At 38.3% G+C, this 19,553-nt stretch overlaps 1 long non-coding RNA gene across 1 annotated transcript; it reads right to left on the reverse strand.

Annotated features, from left to right (window-relative positions):
- Positions 1-414: 414 nt before the first annotated feature.
- Positions 415-18,275, reverse strand: LOC121673550. Its single transcript, XR_006019238.1, has 3 exons — positions 18,264-18,275; positions 7,255-7,256; positions 415-3,615 (listed from the first exon to the last, which is right to left on the reverse strand). It is a non-coding gene; the product is annotated as an uncharacterized LOC121673550 (long non-coding RNA).
- Positions 18,276-19,553: the final 1,278 nt, after the last annotated feature.

Below are 19,553 nucleotides of genomic sequence, written 5' to 3' on the forward strand. Positions count from 1 at the left end.
GTTCCTCACCTTAGGAAAGCTAGAAATTCGAGGTAGCCACAGCACAGTGACTGTGGAAGACAATGACATTCATACATTTGTACACTTCTGTTTCTAATGACTTGGGATAACAGGGTGGGAAGAGGAGTGGAGGTAAGAACACGAATCTCTGACAGAATTACCTAAGGGCACTAGAAGTCAGACAAAAAGCTAAGTACAGGAGTGCATATGGTGATTTATTGAACATTGCATGAAAAGCTGCTGCCTTTTTCTATGTGACATGGAGATGGATGTGGACCATGTCATGAGAAGCAGAAAGAAAGGAAGCTTGCTGTAATTATCAGAGCTGCCTGTCCTTCATCTATCCATCAACAGGAGAGGAAGTGGCAGTAGGCTTTTAGATATGATATCTATTTCCTCTTGAACTAGATCTCCCAGCAGAGACAGCACAGGAGACAACTACCATAAGAGAAGTCAAGTGGTTGAAATGAAAGCTAATTACTGCATCTCTGGATGACTAAAACATTTTAAAATCCCTTTCCTGAAGTACTGTGATGCATATGTATCATACATATAAACAGTCCTTTATATTTGCGTTGCTACAGTACAGGTGGAGTTTTATACTAATTTGTCTTGGAATTTAAAATATTTGCACTGGAACTGTTAAACATCTGGTAGCAATGGAGACTACACAATTTTTAAAATGTTTCTCATAACAATGCTTATTTGGAGAGGTTTAATGATTACTTTAAATAAATATATTCCCAACCTAACACCAAAGCTGTGATTCAGATGATCAAGCAGCAATTTTTAAAATCAGAATTTGTTATGAGCTTGATTTCATTATTAGGTTTACATTGTCTTTAAGTAAACAGAATAATAAAGAGGGCAAGCACACACTGAAGTACCATAATCTAACTTGTAATTTCCTCTTCCATTTCCAGAATGAAGAAGGTTAAGAGCAAGCTACCTCAAAGCTCCCAAGCACCCTCCCCAACATGCTAGTGAGGGCTATAATCTAAGTTTTTTTAAAGTAATAGCTCCAAACTTTTTTACCACCACACACAGGTGAGTTATCCATGCACAGAGCATCTCAAGGTACACAGGCACTTATTGCTCATGCACATTCATGGCACAAACAGGTGAGTGGGTACATGCAAAAGAACATGCAGAATCAGACACTTCTCTCCTCCTAGTTTTATCTCCTTCCACCACCCATAGCATGTTTCTGGTTGTTTAGTAGATAAGACACTCCTAGTGGCATCTCAACATTGATGAAAGAAGGAAGTTTTCAATGACAAACCCCTCCTACTGTTTTTATTACAGCAGGTTTAACACAGTAGCTGCCAATATGAAAACACTTAGATCCAATTAAATATTTTTCAAATATAATGCAGACATAGACCTCCCTGTTTCTATGTTCTCTTCATTTTTGTAACTGTCATATCTCACAATATCTTTCTGAGCTAAAATAGATCTCAGGTGAAATTCTCAGAAGGATCTGCAGTTCAACTGACTTTAATGAGATATATAGTCTTTGGTGTCACAAGTGCTTTTGAAAATACTGCCTTTCAACTTCCCTTTGAATACCATCCTTATTTGAATTAGACTCTGGGAAATTATATCCCAGTAGTTTTCCAAGCTTTATCTATCACTGACAACCCTTATAAAAGTCCTTGCCAAATGTCTTAGGATTTCAGGTCAATCCCTCAGTGTCTCCACTCTAGAGACAGACAACGCTGAAGCTGCTCTTGGAAGGTCAAACCTCATACCAGTGAAATTTCACACAGTTACCATTTTGCTCTGAAGCAGAGCAGGCTTAAGGGAGGTTCCCAAAGTCTCTTGCAAAGGCATCAGGGGGAGACCAGTATCACCTCACAGAGCAGGATGATAAAGGGCTTTTTGCTGCTTCACAGAAATTTCAATAGAACCAGTAAGGTATCATTTATCATTTTCCCCATCCCTATTAAGCTGGTAGTGTTTCTGACCATTGAAAACTCTCAATTATTCTTTTATTTTATCATCTGTTGCTACAGCATGGGTATAAGAAAGTTATTTGAGAAAAAATAAAAGATTGAAAACCACAAACATTTATGAGCAGGCAATAATTTTTGATCTCAAACTCATCATTAATGAGTATAATGTTTTAAAATAGAAAAATCATGGCTAGATGGAAGAGCAAACAAATATTATAGTTTGGATAGACTTCAGGTATAGTAAAATACCAAGGAAAACATTCCTTTGTATGCTAATGAACAAGAAAAATCTAAGAAGAAAGTAACTCTGTCAACCACGGAGTGTGCATTTGGTCTGAGATTGCAAATAAAGAGGAAAATGATAACAAGGCACCTGGTGTTTGGACAGCAAATATTTAAATTCTATCTAGCAACACAATACTTGCCGTGAAATATGTAGGCTCTCAGTTTTTCTGGCACCTGGGAGAAGTTGCTTTGTTCACATTTTTAAACTAAGATTGCACAATACCAGCCAACTATTTTGTCCGTGTGATTCAATGTAAGACAAGGATACAGAAAACCTCTGAATTTTATTTAAGGTTTTCTTTCTGTGTTTATTTGCTCAAGCCAGTAAATAAATTTTTAAAAATCACCTTTGTCCACAATGCAAGAGTGCCTTTGCAGAAAAAAGGAGTCTGGGAAGATTGAATACCATATTTCCCTCTAATTTTGAAAACGATCACTGCTGAATGTTTTCTGAGGGTAAAAGTGTAATTGGTTATAGATCAATAAGCAATTTCATTCAAAAGGAACTCAACTCTTCCTGAAAGTAGAGACATTCTGAAACAAAAATCAAACTAACGCATTAACAAAGTTCAGACTAATCTAAACAACAAAATTTTATACTGCCCTAGTTATGCTTTTCTCAATTGATCATTTATTTATGACGCCATAAAACTCCATATGCTTTCAATTTTGATTGCTAGTTCCTTGCTTTAAGGCAGCTGAAATTACTTTTTTAGACTTCCTAGCCTGACAGTCTTCCTTTCTGCTTAAGATTTACCATCACAAAAGAGTGATGAAATCAGAGGACAAGTTCTAATACTAACAATAAGCACAGTCAGCTGTAATACACTGCAATTCCCCAATCAGATTCCAGATTAAATCCCCCAGGGTAAACATACTTCCCTCTGACACTGCTAAATTCTGTTCCATGTAATTACACTGCAATAAACTGCTCTATCTGTACAGGTATCCCACTATGATTTTTAATTGAAAAGCCATGAAAAGTAGCACTGCAGCAAATAAAAGGCATTTTGAGTATGTCTGAGACCCTGTACAGCATCATATGCTATAAACCAGTATCATTTAGTTCACTATTGACCCCAAAAGGTTCATTAACTGCTATAATTACATTCAGATAAAATAAATTTAAACCCCACAAATGTAAGAACAACCAAAACAAGAAGAAATCTCCCACCTTTGGTGCTGATACTTACGATATGCAGCTCTAAATAATCTCCAAGGCCAGTAGAACTGTCCACTCGCACCAGCACAGCCTCTTTTTGCACAGTGCTAAACCCTATTGCCAGTCTGTCGGCTCGAGTGCTCGGCCGGTCGTTAGGAGGCCACGTGTAAGTGATTTGTCCACCACCTTTGCTAAAGATATACGTTGTCCCCGCTGGAAAAAAAAAAAAAAAAAAAAAAAAAAAAGAAATATAATCAGCCCACTTGCACCGGTACCAACCCACGTGGAAATCACATGCCCTACAAAAATCAGGTTCTCACATAGTAAATGGATTCATAATCTGTATTTCAACGTGAAGAGGTCTTTATCTCTAAAAATTATGCAGCAAGTGAAATATTAGTGGGTTTTATATTGTGCAATCAGCACAGAATATAACTTAATTGCAAATGAAACGACTTGAAATACCATAGCTCTGATTCAGAAATGCACATCTATTTGGAAGAGTTCTTAAGCTTATGCTTGATGAACATATTTCTGTGATGTGTAGAACAGGGACGAGTTAAACCAAATGCCTTCCTCAACTGAGCCTATGTGGAGAAGTCAAGTAATTCCTGTTGCCTCATGGCTGACAAAAAAAATGCAGCTACTTATTTACACAATGAAAATGATACATGATGGTGGCCAGCAGAGCAAGATGTTAACAAATACATACAGATAAGACTTTTACAGATCTGAGGTTTATCATCCTGTGACAGATGGGGATAACAAATGAACACATACTTGTCTTGTCAGGACAAAGAGATTAGTCTACCATCTGAGTAAGCAATGGCTTATTTGCATAATGCTCAATGTATATCTTTTAAAAGTGGAAATCTTTAGACATTATATCTAGGGTGCACTTACAAAATCTATAATCTGTTTGAAACAAGTGTTGTAATCCAAAACCACTTAGCACTCAGGTGCTTAACTTCATCACCAGCATATTTCCTCAGAACTAAAATAGCAGCGTATCCGGACATTTTCCATTTTAAACTTGTATCTTAACAAGAGCAACAGCACAGAGCAGGCAAATTGTGCATGCACTTGATCTTTCATTGGAAAAGTCACTACAAGCTGTCCACTCCTTTCCCATGAGGATAGGTCAAAGCTTAGGGAGATAGGTTAATGCATTGTAAACACAGATGTCTAGTTTTATTATCCGTCCTAAGCTGTCTCAAAGCGTGGCTACTCTCAATTTTACTGCATTTCATCTATTTTTATTACATTTTATCTATTTTATTAAATAGAACAAGTGGGAATATTTTTAAACTAAAGGAGAAAAGACTTAGCTTCTATACCAGGAAGAAATTCTTTACTCAGAGGGTAGCGAGGCACTGGAACAGGTTGTCAAGAGAAGTTGCAGAGACCCCATCCCTGGAAAGCCAGGTTGGATGGGGCTTTGAGCAACCTGATCTAGTGGGTGACATCCCTGTCCATAGCAAGGAGGTGGAAGGGGGTGGAACTAGCTAATCTTTAATGTCCCTTCCAACCCAAACCGTTCTGTGATTCTATGAAAAGTAATTCAGTTTATTTCATCCAATGTTCTCACTCTCTGCTTCACGTGTCCACCTAAGGAGAGAGTGCATAACAACATAATTGCAATTTTCTTACTTTCTTTCAAGGTTGCCCAAAAATGCTGTGAGCATATAAAGTGATCTAAAATCCCTTGAATCCGCAGACTTTTAAAGCCAAAGCCAAGAAGGACTGTACAGTTACACAACTTGTTCAACTCCCAGGTGTCTCAAAATCTTACTGTACTAGTGAGCAAGACTGCTTTGTGTCAGATGTAAAACAAAAAGGACACCCAGTCTTTTTGAAAAGCTCCCCTATATTTATTTCTAGCATCACTTTTCCTTTACAGAAATACATGCCTACAACCCTATCTATTAATTACGGTTTTTTTCCAGTGCCATCAATCTGTAATAATTTATGCACTGTGCATAGCACTAAAACCACTGTAAATCTCATTTTATATTAATACACTTGTGGGATAGTTTCACTGTGCTTCAAATAGATTTGCTGGCTTTTCTCTTGATGCCAAAATACCAACCTGCACGTGTTTCAGGAAAGTTTGTCAACTTCTTCAGCAAAGACAAACACAATAGCAGGGCTGTTATTTAAGGTTTCATTTACACTCTAAGTAAAACCAGGTTTTATCTTTATTATAAAGAGTTTTGCATGAGTAGCGAAGATTGGGGCTGTGCCAGGATTGGTAATAGAAATGGGCAAAGGTGTCTGGTTTAGGAATGTGTGAGACAAAACCCTCCTCTCCTGCTCTCCCACCCTGGCTTTCCTCCTGTGCAGTGATCTAAAATGCATGATAATCTGCTGTGTGTCATTAATCTTCAGTTGTAATACATCCCAAAACAGAGATACATTAGACAGGTAATATCACTGCTGATGGCCCCCAAGTTCTCCTCTTTGCTGCTACTGTTGGCTTCAAAGCTTCAACTGATGAGTTGGGACCTTCATGGAGTTTATGTCACTGTGGTGTCTGGAGTGAAAGGATTGGGTCTGTGCTGATGAAAAACTGAGGGCTTGACCCAAAGCTCATTAAAAACAGTGACAGCCTTTCTGTTGACTTCATAAAACATTGTGTCAGGTCACAAATGAGGTTCTTATAAGTAACAAAAATGAGAAGGCTAAGGAAAAACAACTCCTTACACCTCAGTGTCACAAATGAAACCTGCTAGAATAGTACCTAAGATTTAAGTGGCAGTGCATAATTCTCCTTTTCTTGGTTGTAACAGATGTGTTTACCCAATTTAGAAGACAAAGGAAAAGCCTGCCAAGCACGGTGGAGTCATACAGAATACAATGACCCAGAAGTAAGTCTTCAGATCTGAACAATGAGAGGCTTTGCTGTTCTTATTCAGAGTGAATCTTTGCTGCATTTTTTTGTTAAATACCTCCCTTCAAATCAACCAGTGAAGAGCAATTCATTCCATACTGCTGCCGCATTGAAGCCAAGGTCAATGTCAGTGTAGCTGGATAAATCTAGATGTAAATCTTTAACTACACAGAATAAACATAAAAGTTTAAAAAAGTATCTTTTATCCATGAGAACATGTGGCTTATGGGTTTTATGACAAAACTTTCCCTCCTTTACAACTGCCCATTTTGTAGCTCTTCTAACTAACTGTGTGTCTGGTAAAAGACTAATTAATCCATGCTGATGAATACAGATCTGCCTCTGTCTGAGCTGTACAGGGAGTCACGTTCTTCAAATTTCCTGTATTAATTATGAAAAAAATGGGTCGGAAGCCATTTGAGAATAGATCCTCTGGTGTTTATATTTCGAGAAAGACAAATATAATATTGTAAAATTTATTCCTTGGGGATTGATCTCAGCTTATAGCTCAACCTCCCATTAACTATTAAAAGCTAGAAACTGAGCAGTTGTTGGAAGCAACCTTCCTTACTACCTGTTTTGGATATGTTAAGAAACAACAGAGGAAGCCTAATTCACTTGCTTCATAAAGGCTTTTATGCTCTCTGACAAACCTTATAATGTCTCTTCCTCTCTTTCAGAACATTGTCACAAAACTCCAGTCATCTTCCTCCTCTCTCTTAGCTTGTGGCACTGTGTTGTTTGGGGTTTATCATCTCCAGAGAATTGAAAGCAGTGGAATTATAATGTCAAGAACAGCAATGCCATCAGCACAGTACTTGTAAGCAGGCAACTTTGTAACATGCCAGTTATATCTCTCAGCCACAGAATTCACTGCTTAATTCTTTATGCTTCCATGCATCCGCACAATGTTTAGGAAAAATGTCCACACAGCTCTTTGAAATTCTTACCCATGAAAGCACGGCTCCCATTGTAACAAAACGCCAGTGGTCAAGATACAGTAATGTTTTTTAATGGCCTGGGCCTCTGAAGTCCTATTTGTTTGCAAAATTCATCTTTATGAAATAGTGCCTTCATTTCGGCACAGCCTGGCAGCAACTCAAGGACATCTGCTTACCTCTACAGTATTAAGCAGATAAATATTTTGTTTAGTACCCATTTACTGTATTTATTATTGTTTATGACTGCAAAGCTTTTCAATATTTATTGCTCTGAAGTCACATTTGATGTAGCTTAATAGTTTGCTCAAATCAACAACAAATCAACAGCTTTCTGCCTTCCTCATGTTCATTCCAATTTTGAGTTTAAGGTATATTGCACTGAAGGGTAATGTACATAATTCCATTTTTCCCGTATAATGTAAGTAGCATAATGTTTATTTTCAACATCCACATCAGGTTTCAGGTGTTGATGAAGTGAATGCAATGGTTTGATTAAACTCTGAACCCTAATAAACTGTGATTCCATCACATTCTGTGACTGAAAAACTGAAGCCTGTAAACTTCTGTAATGAAAACTATTAGCTTCACTTTCAGTAATAGAAAAGCAATTTTTAACTATTATAAAAAATATGAAGGGTAAGGATTGCTAGTAACAAGAAATTACCCAATAATGTAATTTTCTTCTTTCTGTACCTTATCAGTACTTCATTCTGCGCTACAATGTGAATTCTCTTATTCCCATTGGTAAGTAATTACTTGCACTGATAAACCTGCTGAATCCAGTGAGACTGTTTGTGCAGGCTACTATTAATTACCAAGAATGAAGAATTTACAATATGAAAACATATATATACACACACACGATTGTCCAAACGTCTATATGAAGGCATTAATTACATTTACTATGTTCAGAGGAGCACATAAATCTCCATTAATACTCACTTTTACATATTCATCTACGCATTTTCAGTCCACACAAGCTGAAGTTCAGAAAAGTACACAAAATTTCTGTACATATATTTGTACAGATTTTCTAAGGTAAGTAAAGAAAGGAATGCTTCAAGCCAAAAACATGATGTGCTGGGGGAGAGAAGGAGAGGAGGGGGTTTCAAAATTATCCATTTGGTGGATTAAAATACAACCTTTCTGTATCGTTTCTTCCTAGACTTTGATGTGCTATTAATTATTTACACAGAAGGGAGAAAATATGCCACAGGGTTGAGGTGAGGAGGGTATGGCCATTAGGGTTAACCATGGGAAGGAGACAGAATGAGCTGCTGGAAGAAGTATTTCAAACTAAGGACTAGATTCAACTGAACGTTTCCTGAAGGCATTCTCATACACTCTCTCCCACAAGTCTGGGCAGGAGCCTGAATATGGATTGCAACTTCTCTCCTGAAAGAGCAACATCAGGCTATTTAATAGCAGGGGAGGTGTATTGCATGGGGAAAGAGAAAATGTTCAAATGGATTATTGCCTGTAGCCCTCCAAAGAGCTTGAGCCACAAGGGTAGGAATGAATGTCGTATTTTCTGGCCAGATTCTCTTAGATTTGTGGATAACAGGAGCGTATTTATGATGTGCCTAAGCTTGGCAAACCTTGATAAAGGTTCAAAGGTTTCCTGGAAATTGGTTGCTACTCCAAACAATTTCTAGTTAGGTCCTTGAACCCATCTAACTGCATGTCCAAACTAAGACTGTTACAAACAGTCTTAACATTTGTCACCTGTAAGGTCACAAACTGCACAGCATAATTCCTCCGTAATTCCATTATTTCGTTCATTGATCTTCCCTTCTTCCAGAATAACTGGAAGAAAACTCACTGACCAAAGCACCATAGACAAAGATTGTTGCTGGGTTTTGTTATTAATATGGTCATTAATGATATCATCATCTCTCTTCAGGTAAAGATGCTGAGGAAAATAAAGCAAATAGAAAACGTGTCTGCCTCCTATCAGCCTTTTATGGCACCCCCATTTCACTGTGCTACAGCTCAGCTCTAAAATTCAATGTTTCTGTACGAGAGGCTGAAGCCACATCTTTCCAACACCTCAACCAACTCCATCAGCTGGAGCAATTCATTTAAAAGAGCCAACAAAGCAGTATCTACTACTCATTCAAACACAATTTTACATTGCATTATAGAACTCTTTCCAACACACTAAGGTGACCCTGATTTGCTTTATCAGGCCCTAAAAGACTTTTCATCACATTGCATCCAATTTTTCAGAGACATCTATAAACCAGTGCTGTAGGTGGTTTATTATATTCAGCTATCCCCTAAGAGCTGTCTCCAGGTAGAGGTCTAAGCGATAATAGAACCAACACAATCTCAAGTCACACTGAGCATCCCAGCCTTTGCAGTGGCATTTGTTGAAGATTCAGGATACTAACACAGAAGCAAAGTTTTTTCCCCTCAGACCAAAGAAAACCCGCTAAGAAAACCACTCCTTTCTCTACTTCTTCCTTCTTACAGTCTATGGCTATTGTATTCAGGCAGTTGTTCATATTTTACCTTGCATGTAATAATGAAGTAGGTGAATAAATACTCCATTCCTGTTCTAAAAGTTTTTATAATTTAAATTCCCTAGTTTCTACCACGCTCTATTGATTTCAATAGGGTCACTAAACAACAAAACTAAAATTTGTGAGTAACAATGGTTCAACAAATACATATATCTATAAAGAACAACTCTGACACAGCATCAGTATTCCAAGTCAGCACCATTCTTAGCATCATAAATGACATAGTTAAAATAAAAGTTTCAAAGAATTTAAAGAATTTTCCAACTAGAGTGTTTTTAATATTTTAAATCAAGTAGCATCTTACACCTTGAATGACCCCATTGATTTAGATTAGATCACTTATCTGGAGTAAGGTGCTACTCAGTTTGAGTAGGGACACTGAACTAAGAGCCTCAAATTGTGCTTAAAATGAATATAATTTTGAGAAGGACCTCAGCTAAGCAAGAGCCAGCTGAAAGGACTCCTAAAAGAAGAGAAATTAAGAGTATCTGTGAATCTGACTTATTAACAAAACATGAGTTGATTAACTGAATGTCAATGGACTTGATAGTATTAAGGCACTGATTCTGTAAAATTATTTTTATTAGCTTTGAAACATCCACAGGAAAAAAGTTCTGTGGTTTGTTGATCTCATAAATATGCTCACTTATACAAAAAAATCACTATCTATTTTATGAAAGGATACAGTTTTTCTAACACAAATCTGACACAGAGTGATAAAAGAAAATTATTGTTCTTCTCCAGATTCTCTCAGTTTAAAAATTTTATGGGCTGCCTATTACCTATCACTTTTCCAGTATGAATGCTGTTCAAAATGAATTTGAAACATTTCTGTATGAAATATAAGGCAAGTAATTCCCCATTAGGCCTTGGACCTTTATGCAATGTAGATGGTTAGAAAATGATCTATTTTGGAAATTAAAGCCTGCTTTAAATGTCATATTGCACTCAACATGAAACATTTTAATCCATTATAACTCTATTAAAGGTAACAAGGATACAAGATGTCTGATTCTTAAAGCTTGCCGAAAAGTCAGATGGAAATTAAAAGCCAAATGTCTATAAATAAAGGAAGGTTTTATTCCTCCTACAACCTTGTCAACATATAGTTAAAGATAAATTTCTTGAACGCTGCTTACAGAAGTGGAAATTGCGTGGTTGAGAAACACATATGAGGAGGCAATGGATTAAAAAGTATTGCCTAACAGATAAAATGTAAAGGCATTGTCAAGGGAACTCCCCTGTCTGACCATCCAGGAGCCACTCTGGTGTCACCCTCACACCACCTGAGCTGGGACCGGGGCTGCTTCCCAGCTATACCCCCACACTCACACAGTCACACCAAGTCTCCTTCCCAGCGCCACCCTGGGCTTCCCATAGCAGAGTCCCAGACATCCAGAGCCTTAAAATAATTTAATCATGGAATAATAACTAAGCAACAGAATAAGAAGATAAAATAATAGCTCAAGCTGGTGCCTTTGAGGAGGGACCGTGAGCAAAGAAACCCCTGGGCTTTTATAACCTCGCAGCCCTAGCGTGCCAAAGTCTGTGTGGTCAGCTCCTGCTGGCCCTCAGTGTCTGGTCCTGTGGCTGGGCCACAGGTCCCCGTGCCCTCTTGGGCTCAGGGTCGGGTTCCTGGCCCTCAGAGCCCAACCTGCAGCTGACACTGCAGCTGCAACCTGAGCTACCTGCACTAAAGGTACTCCTCAACACCACTGTCAGTTTGAAATCAGTAAACTCAAGCACTCTCGAAGACAATAGGACTGTTCCAGTCTCCACACTCCTGACACCAGGAAAGTTCAAGGCCTAAACTTCAATTTCATCACAGTTGCAATCAGTTCCATCAAAATAAATGAACTGCACGTGCACTGATTTGCTTCTTATGCCTTATTAGTTGTGCCAAATCCCAAATGAACGCAGTGAAGGGGCTGGTTAGTTGAAGTGATTTGTAACAGGATGCAGGAACTAGGACATTAACTCAAATACTATGCAGGTTGATAGAGACCAAATGTTGTCACCATCTGTTGGTGCCCTATGTGAAATCATTCAGTGGTTCCAGTCCAGGGACTTTACAAACTCAACAGATACCTGGCAAAAGTTAAAAATTCCCTAAGCCAAGAAACTTGAGTTGTTAGAGTTTCCGAGCTTGCTGACTCAGCTGGGAAGCCAGTAAGTTGAAGGCAGAAACCAGGACCTGAGCATCTCCCACATTAAGTAGTTCTGCACAGATGTCCTTATAGGCCAAAAACTGGTAAAACAAAATTAAATTTTCTCTGTATAGGAAAGGCAATGTTCTTTTCAGAGAAAGAATAATTATTTATAAGTCATTATTTCATGCAAAACATTAGTGCCTGAAGTTATGTTTTTATTCAAGCACCTACAGAACTATCCTGATTCTCAGAAGTGTTATTGCATTTCTGGCAACCTTTAAAAATACCCCCCCCCTGTTCTTTAAATAGGGATCAAAACATTTGAAATAGCTGGCCTTAAGTCATTTAATAGTGTTAGAATGGACAGGAGCTCAGCTGCAAGTGCCCAGCATGCTTCTAGGCTAAAGTCTTTATTTCTTATTGACTTCCTTACTAATATAATATTCCAGCTATCCAGTCTTACATTAACTTAGTTATTTTTAAGCGACGTTTATATTATGTTCCTTGTTAAATTGTGCATCTCATAATTGAATCTTGAAAAATCCTTAGAGAGCTTTCAAAAGTAGCCAAAACTCGTCTTAGAAGAAAGGCATAGCATGCTAAAAGTGAAAGCACTGCAAGCCCGCCAAAGTCACTGAAAAATGATCCACGCCCAAGGATGTCAGATGCTGGACTAGGATAAGATGTTGCTATTGCTTGCAGCAGAAGGATGGTACTGGCAACACTGCAACTTGCAGGGTTTGCTGAGAGGCAGCCTCTGCTGAGAATAGGTAATTGTATTATGGGCAGTGTGCACTGAAGCTTAATTTTGCTTGTTTGCAAATGCAGTGAAGAGTAAGAAGTTCTGTGCCATACATGCTCTCCTACTAATTACCCAACTACTAATACTTAGGAGACAAAGTATTCTTGTGGCAACATTTCTGAATGTTTTTGAGTAGACAGACATAGGCTATAGCTCAAGGAAAATAGAAAGAGCACAGTTTCTTAGAGATATTACATCCTGAAATGCAAAAATAGCAACCATTCTTTGTGTAACAAAAATGAAATAAAATGAAATGCAAGAGATGAAATCTTTGGAAAAACACCAGGCCTCCCTGAAGCACATGAATCCACCCCTGAAGTAGCTGTTCAGAGGCATCTCAGAAGGAGACCTGGCACAGAGAAAGACTGATGAGCAGGTTGCATACTGACTGCAGTGTTGTGGCACTGCACCATCTTCCTAATTCCAAGCATGAACAAAACTTCAGGATATTTAATTTGATATACAAATCAAGTTTTAAAGCCAAAGCTAGTCATCATCAGCATTATATGTACTCAGACCTCCAAAAAGTATTAGGTAAAAGAGGAACATGATATAAAAGTCACTGCTTGGTTGCCTCAAGAAAATAAGAACCAGGAAGCAGATATAAATAATACTTTATTTGGAGAGTTGTCCTAATCATTATCCCAAGGATTGACTTTGGGACATCAGTGTTTACTTACATTATCAAGACTGTGCACGAAACAAACAGTGTTTAATAGGTGTACACAGACACAGCTGTATTTGTACTTGACTCTTTAAGGTTATTAGACCATTATAACAAGAGTTAACAGGGGCCAGCCAGGTTGGGCCAATTCACTTCCTTCCCACTTCTTTCTGTTCTACTGCATAATAGATTTTCAATTGTGGCCTGGCACAGAAGCACTACATGCTTTGTCATTATGATAATTGCCATCATTCTTCTTTGCAAAGTCCTTATGCTGTTGTTTGTAAGCAACAATTCTCTGCCAGCTCCAGAGGATAAAGAGCTGCAGTGAAAAATATGCATGTTAATGCTTTTCACTGTGTTACACAGTTAAGTAATTAGAGAGCGTGGTTTAACCACTGGATTCCACAACAATGTTTGGAGAGAACATGACAAAAGAGTTTTGGGCTCTGAGCTATTCAATCATCTCCCCAGGGACTAACTCAAGTGTTGGCTCTGACACTCCATATGCCAGTGCTATCAGCTATAACTTAATTCACTTGTGTATGCAAGAAAGGTGAGCAGTTAATCACCCTCTGAAGACTAACCCAGCTTAATTAGAGCAGTGATTTTGTGTAGGCCACTCTCACTTCCTAAGGTCTGGCTGCAGAAAATTATGATTGCTTTTAACATTCTGAAGTGAAGATCAGCATTCAATAGTTTGGAAAGCCTTACTTTAGCACAGTACTTTACAGTAACATACACAAAGATGTAAAGAATACTTCACAACTGTAAGTAATACCAACGCATGTGGAAAATCATTCTGTGAAGAAATGTGCTCAGAGATAGCTTACTGAAAAATGGGTTTTCTTATAAGTATGCTCAAAAAAACCCAACCCAAAGTAAAACAGAACATTTCCCAAGAAAAGAAGGAAAAAACCAACATTTTAAATACACTAAACACCGGTCCTGCAGAATGAACTGCAGCACACTACTTGGAAGTTTTGAGGACCCCTGCACTACAGTATTTTCTTACAGCATTTCTGTAACACAAAACATATTTCTAGGTATGTTTCTGCATCTCACACAAAGATTGATTCTATTGAAGACACACAAATATTAAGATAGGGATTGCATGCTATTTGACTTGAAATTTGTTAAGTTAAATTTTAAAAGTCATAGGAAGGTTCTCTGCCTATTCATGTAAGGAACATCAATCAGAAATTAAGAGTCATTATTTCAATGCAGAAGGTTTTGTTCGTATCCTGATTAGCTCTCAAAGGACACTACCTACTCACATGCTGGAGTCTCAGTAAGAAGGCTATTCAATGAGAGGCTGGCTTTGTGATGATATTGCCAGCATTTGTAATAACAATGCAACCTAAACACCGAAATTAAACAACAGAGTAGTATTTTTGGAATACCCTGCTGTTCTAAAGTGCATTGTGAATATTAACATATTCCAGTAAATTAGTTTGCACTCATTATCATAAGCAATTACTTACTGTTTAGATGCTGCTGATATTAAATTGGCAAGCAATTTGCAAGAACTAAGACACAGCATAAAAAACTTTTCAAAATTCTAACAGTATGAAAAAACAAGTGTCTCTAGTAACACAGTCCCTTACATACAGATGTCTCTCTCTAAAAATTCTGTGAATCTCTTCCTATCAGTTATCTTTTTTCAGCAGCAAGTGGATAACTAACTACCTGAGGCTCTGTGACAAACTCTTTATAAACTTTGTTTTGATTCTGTGGAGTAAATCATAATACCTCAGGCCAAATGCGACAGTAACATCTCATTCACACCGAAAAAAGAAAGTGTTTTCATGCTCATTTTTGAAAATAATAGTTTAGAAAGTATATCAATGTGAAGTTCAGTTCTTTGCTCTCAAAGCTATTACTTTCCTGATATCACACTGTCAGATGGTGAGGGTAAATCAACACTTTTGTCCTTAAGATACAGCCAGGAACAGAACAAGGCATGGAAAACCTGTCCTGCTTTTAGCAATAGTGACAACATAAGCCTATTTCTCTTCAGACCAAGAGAGCAGTAATCCCAAAGGAAATAACCTCAAAAATAAAACCCCAAGTTAGGAAACAAGCAGGACTACTTTTCTGAAGGACACCTAGCGAATGTGACAGACATTCCTAGCCCAGTGTTCTGATTAGCCACAGAAAATGTGCAGATCAGGTAGCGTAACCCAAAGAGCTTTGTGGGAAACCTAAAATAAGGGGAACAATTTGCTTTGTTCCTTAGTTTGCATCTTGGCCCCAAGTTTCAAATGAGAAGCACTGAATGTCTTTTGGCTTACATGACACCACTGCTCAGGTTGCTCCACATGCAGAGATCATGCCAGAGCACAACCAAGGATGGGGACCGAATGGAAGGGTGGGGAATAGCTCTGCTATGGGGCACTTTGTGCCAAAGTCTAGTTGGCAAGGTGGTGATCAGCCAAAGGTTGAACTCAACGATCTTAGAGGTCTTATCCCCTCAGGGTTATCCCTTCCCCTGAGTCAGCCTGCATAGTCAAGGAGCAAAGATCCAGCTGCCAACAGTGCTATCAGCCCTCAAGGACCTCAGAGCTGTCCCTATAGACACAGGATGGGCAGGTTGATCCTTATGCTCCTGGTGAGCTGAAAGACCTCAGTATAGCTAAGTGGAATTTCAGTCCCATGTTTCAGTAAAACACTCACTAATCCTGATCTGGTAGGATTAAGCACCTATTGAAACCACAGCCTCAGCTGAGGGTGTGAGACAGCAAACTACTTGTATGGGTATCGTGCCTATCTGTTTATGCAAAATTGCTTTTAATTCAACTGTGAACCTTAACAGGGACCTTGGGAACCCAGCATAACATAAACAAACCACAGTAGTTTAAGTAATTCCCAGAATACATTTCTGAAAGCATAACTTGTGATCTCAGGTCTCAATCTTTCAAGTTATGTTTCAGTCTGGAACCAATAACTATAACCATCTTATCTTGCAAAATACACAAGACTGTAATAGAAACACTAATGCACCCTTAACTCAATGGTCCCTGTCTGCTGTGCTCAACTTTGTACTCTGCTGTTATAGATTATTGGGTTGAAAATATCTTTGCTAAAAATAGGCATAACTTTTGAAAATAATTTAGTCAGTTCTTAAATGTATTTTATCTTATTCAAAGCTGAAGCACTTTTAGCACTTTTCTTGTCACTACCTTTAAAAAAAAAATTTCTAAATGCTTATTTTTTTAAAATCAAATCTTCCAATTAATTCTGTGAAGCAAAACCACAGATTTTTGCAGCTAAATATGAAGTGTCCCTTGGTCCCTGAAACAAAGTAATGAATTTCTCATCTGATTAGCAAACCCAGTGTTTTGTACTTATTGACCTTGAGTAGAAAAAAAACATTCAGCAACTGTTTGCAATGAGAGCAGGGCTTCAGTCACTTCATATTTCCCCTTTCATCAATCCTCCATTCCTTCCTCCTTCTTATCCTAATCTGCAAGAGTTCTGACAGATTCTTTGGTTTCTAACAATGTGGTAGCCATCATGAGCAGCTCTGAGAGCCATGGCCCAAATCTCCAAACAATTCTCCCTCTTCTGCTTGGGGAAAAAAATACCTTACATCTGACTTTCAATATCAGTGTCCTTAAGCTACTACCGCCTGGTAGGCTAAAAGAGAAGGAATGGAAGCATCAAATTTCATTTTGATAAATAAAAGATTATGCATAACAGCATACAAGGAAAAACAAATTTTTCACAAATCCCAAAAGAGCTATTTCTACATTTTCTGGAGAAATCCCAACTCATCTACATTCAGGATCTTGGCTGTACATTTAGACACAGGATTGTTAAACTGGAACTATAATGAAAAACGCAGGAGTATTTCCTTAAACAGCAATTTCTATTCATTCCAATTAAACCTCCTTAATGTTTGTAGACCCAAACATGGCTTTTTCATACCCACGTTACACAAAATCTTAGCAGTGATGAAAAATGTCATGTTTCATGAACAGAATTCCTCCCTAAAGCCTCATCATCTAATAATATCAAAACCTAAGGAAATCTGAACTTTTACTAAGAAAGAGCAGATTGTTAGAATTAACAGCTGAAATAAGCATCTGTATATGTGACCTCAAAATACCCTAAAGCCACCTTAAAAATTAGGAGGAACTCTTAATTTGCAAATGCAAATAACAAGGCATTTTTATGTTCCATAGCAGCTTTTCAGCCTCTCTCAGACTTAAACTTACATGTAAGCAGTTCCCTGCACAGGTCAGGTGTGGGTTTAAGGGAAAGCCAAGGGTAGACACATGCCACAAATAAAGGAAAGGTACAGAAAAGCCTTGGATTAGAATTACACTGTGTGCCTCCAACAGTAACATCAACAGGATGAATCTGACACTTACAAGAGAGTCACAAGAGGGCACAACCAAGGAAGAAAATGTTGTGAAGTGGTTAAAGTTACCCTGTGAGCCTCGTTATGCTTGTGCAAACATGGAGCACATCTTAAAAAGATGTTGGACCTAAAGAACACATCTTGCTCTAATTGTTGTGCTGGTGGCTGGAGAAGTCTGCTGTTCTTAGCTCAACATGATAAACTTGACATAATTGTTAAGCACAGCCAAATCACATGCAAATCCCCTGAATGCATGTCAAACAAGCCTGGATCCCTCAAATCCCAGACTATGCTATCCCTATGTTATCCCTCTTCCCTAGGTCAGCAGTAGTGTCCAAGAGACTTAGTGGTACACTGCTTCAGGAAGCTGATGCAGCTCAACTGATGCCGCCTCCTCCTCCTCTGGAATAGCCTGGATGGCCCTATCTGAGTGCTGTGGACTTAAACTGTCAGTGCACTCTTCTCCTGGCACCTGTGTCACTTAAATATTTTTTGGATGTTTCATCTGCTCAAGGGACTAAACTCATTGTATAAGACAAAAATGATAAAGAAAGGATGAAAGTCAAAACTGCAGATAAACAGAATCCACAAGGTTCTACAGTAATGCAAACATAACTGATTGTCAGCTTCTACAAAACCTACCTAATTAGAGCTGTTATCAAAATCAAGATCATGTTAAGTAGTACTAAGCACACCCTGTACTTACATTGATATTCATGTTAACGTTCATCAAAGTAATTTCTGTTTTAAAAGGGATGATTATTTAGTACCATTATCAGTCTGAGCCTCAACATACTATGCTGTCACTAATATGCAGAAGCCTCAGCTTCAGAAAAAGATTCATTATCTGAAGTGCTGAGTCAGTATGAGCTCTGTATCTTGGACAAAATACAGATTCTGAACAGAAAAAAAACCCCAGTCCTGTTTGAGCAAGACACTGTGCCCCTTAGTCTTCCCTTCAGTTGAGGTGGTGACCTGGATCCTTCATCAATAACTCAATTTAGTAATTCTGGACAGCATATAGTAAACTGCTTTCTGTAGCAATTTGCACTGAGGGAGGAGAGCTATTGAGGAACTTTCCCCTCCTTTAAAGACGACACTTTAGCTGCCACATCCTGTATAACAATCAATGTTTCCCCTAGCTTCTTCCATCTGCTTTCCAAACTAGCAGCCTTAAGAAGGCATTTTCAAAACAAATCAAACTGGTATGTTTTCCTCGTGTTCTTCTATGCAAGTTTTATAAGGGAATAAAGTGTGATTTCATCTGAAAAGATACTCTGAACTATTATATTTTGGGATTTTTTGCCTCAGTGTGTTTCATTTATTTACTTGCACTCAGAGCAGACAGTAAAAGAACAAGCAGCTTGACCTTTGGACAACTGTCAAAAAGCCCAACTCTGCAACTACAACAACCAGTGTGACCTTCTCCTCTACCTTCAGCAGCCAACAATCACACACAAGGAAAGAGAAAAAAGCAGCCTGGCCCATGTAGAAAACAGGACTAGGTCAGGTAACACAGTGGTTCTCAAAGCACTTAAAGATGAGCACTCTGTGAACCCTCTCAGAGCATCTGGGACCTACCAGCTAAATTCCAGAACTGTTCCCTGTGATGCCCTGCCAGCAGCAGCTGCCAGTTTTGCCAGAAGAGATTTATCCACGTTTCTGTAACTCTGTCACCTCAGACTGGATATCGTGTATCATCTGTCTTTCTGAGGGCACCATAAACACCTTATTATTTACTCCTCCATAATCCATATCCAATTTCCACAGCTGCATGTGTACAGAGCTGGCGGGAAGGATTTTGAAGGCGGGG

The sequence above is a fragment of the Corvus kubaryi genome, unplaced genomic scaffold (genome assembly GCF_017639235.1).
Source record: "Corvus kubaryi isolate FWS band 111438036 unplaced genomic scaffold, C.kubaryi_AGA036_p1.0 65495, whole genome shotgun sequence".
Classification (NCBI taxonomy): domain Eukaryota; kingdom Metazoa; phylum Chordata; class Aves; order Passeriformes; family Corvidae; genus Corvus; species Corvus kubaryi.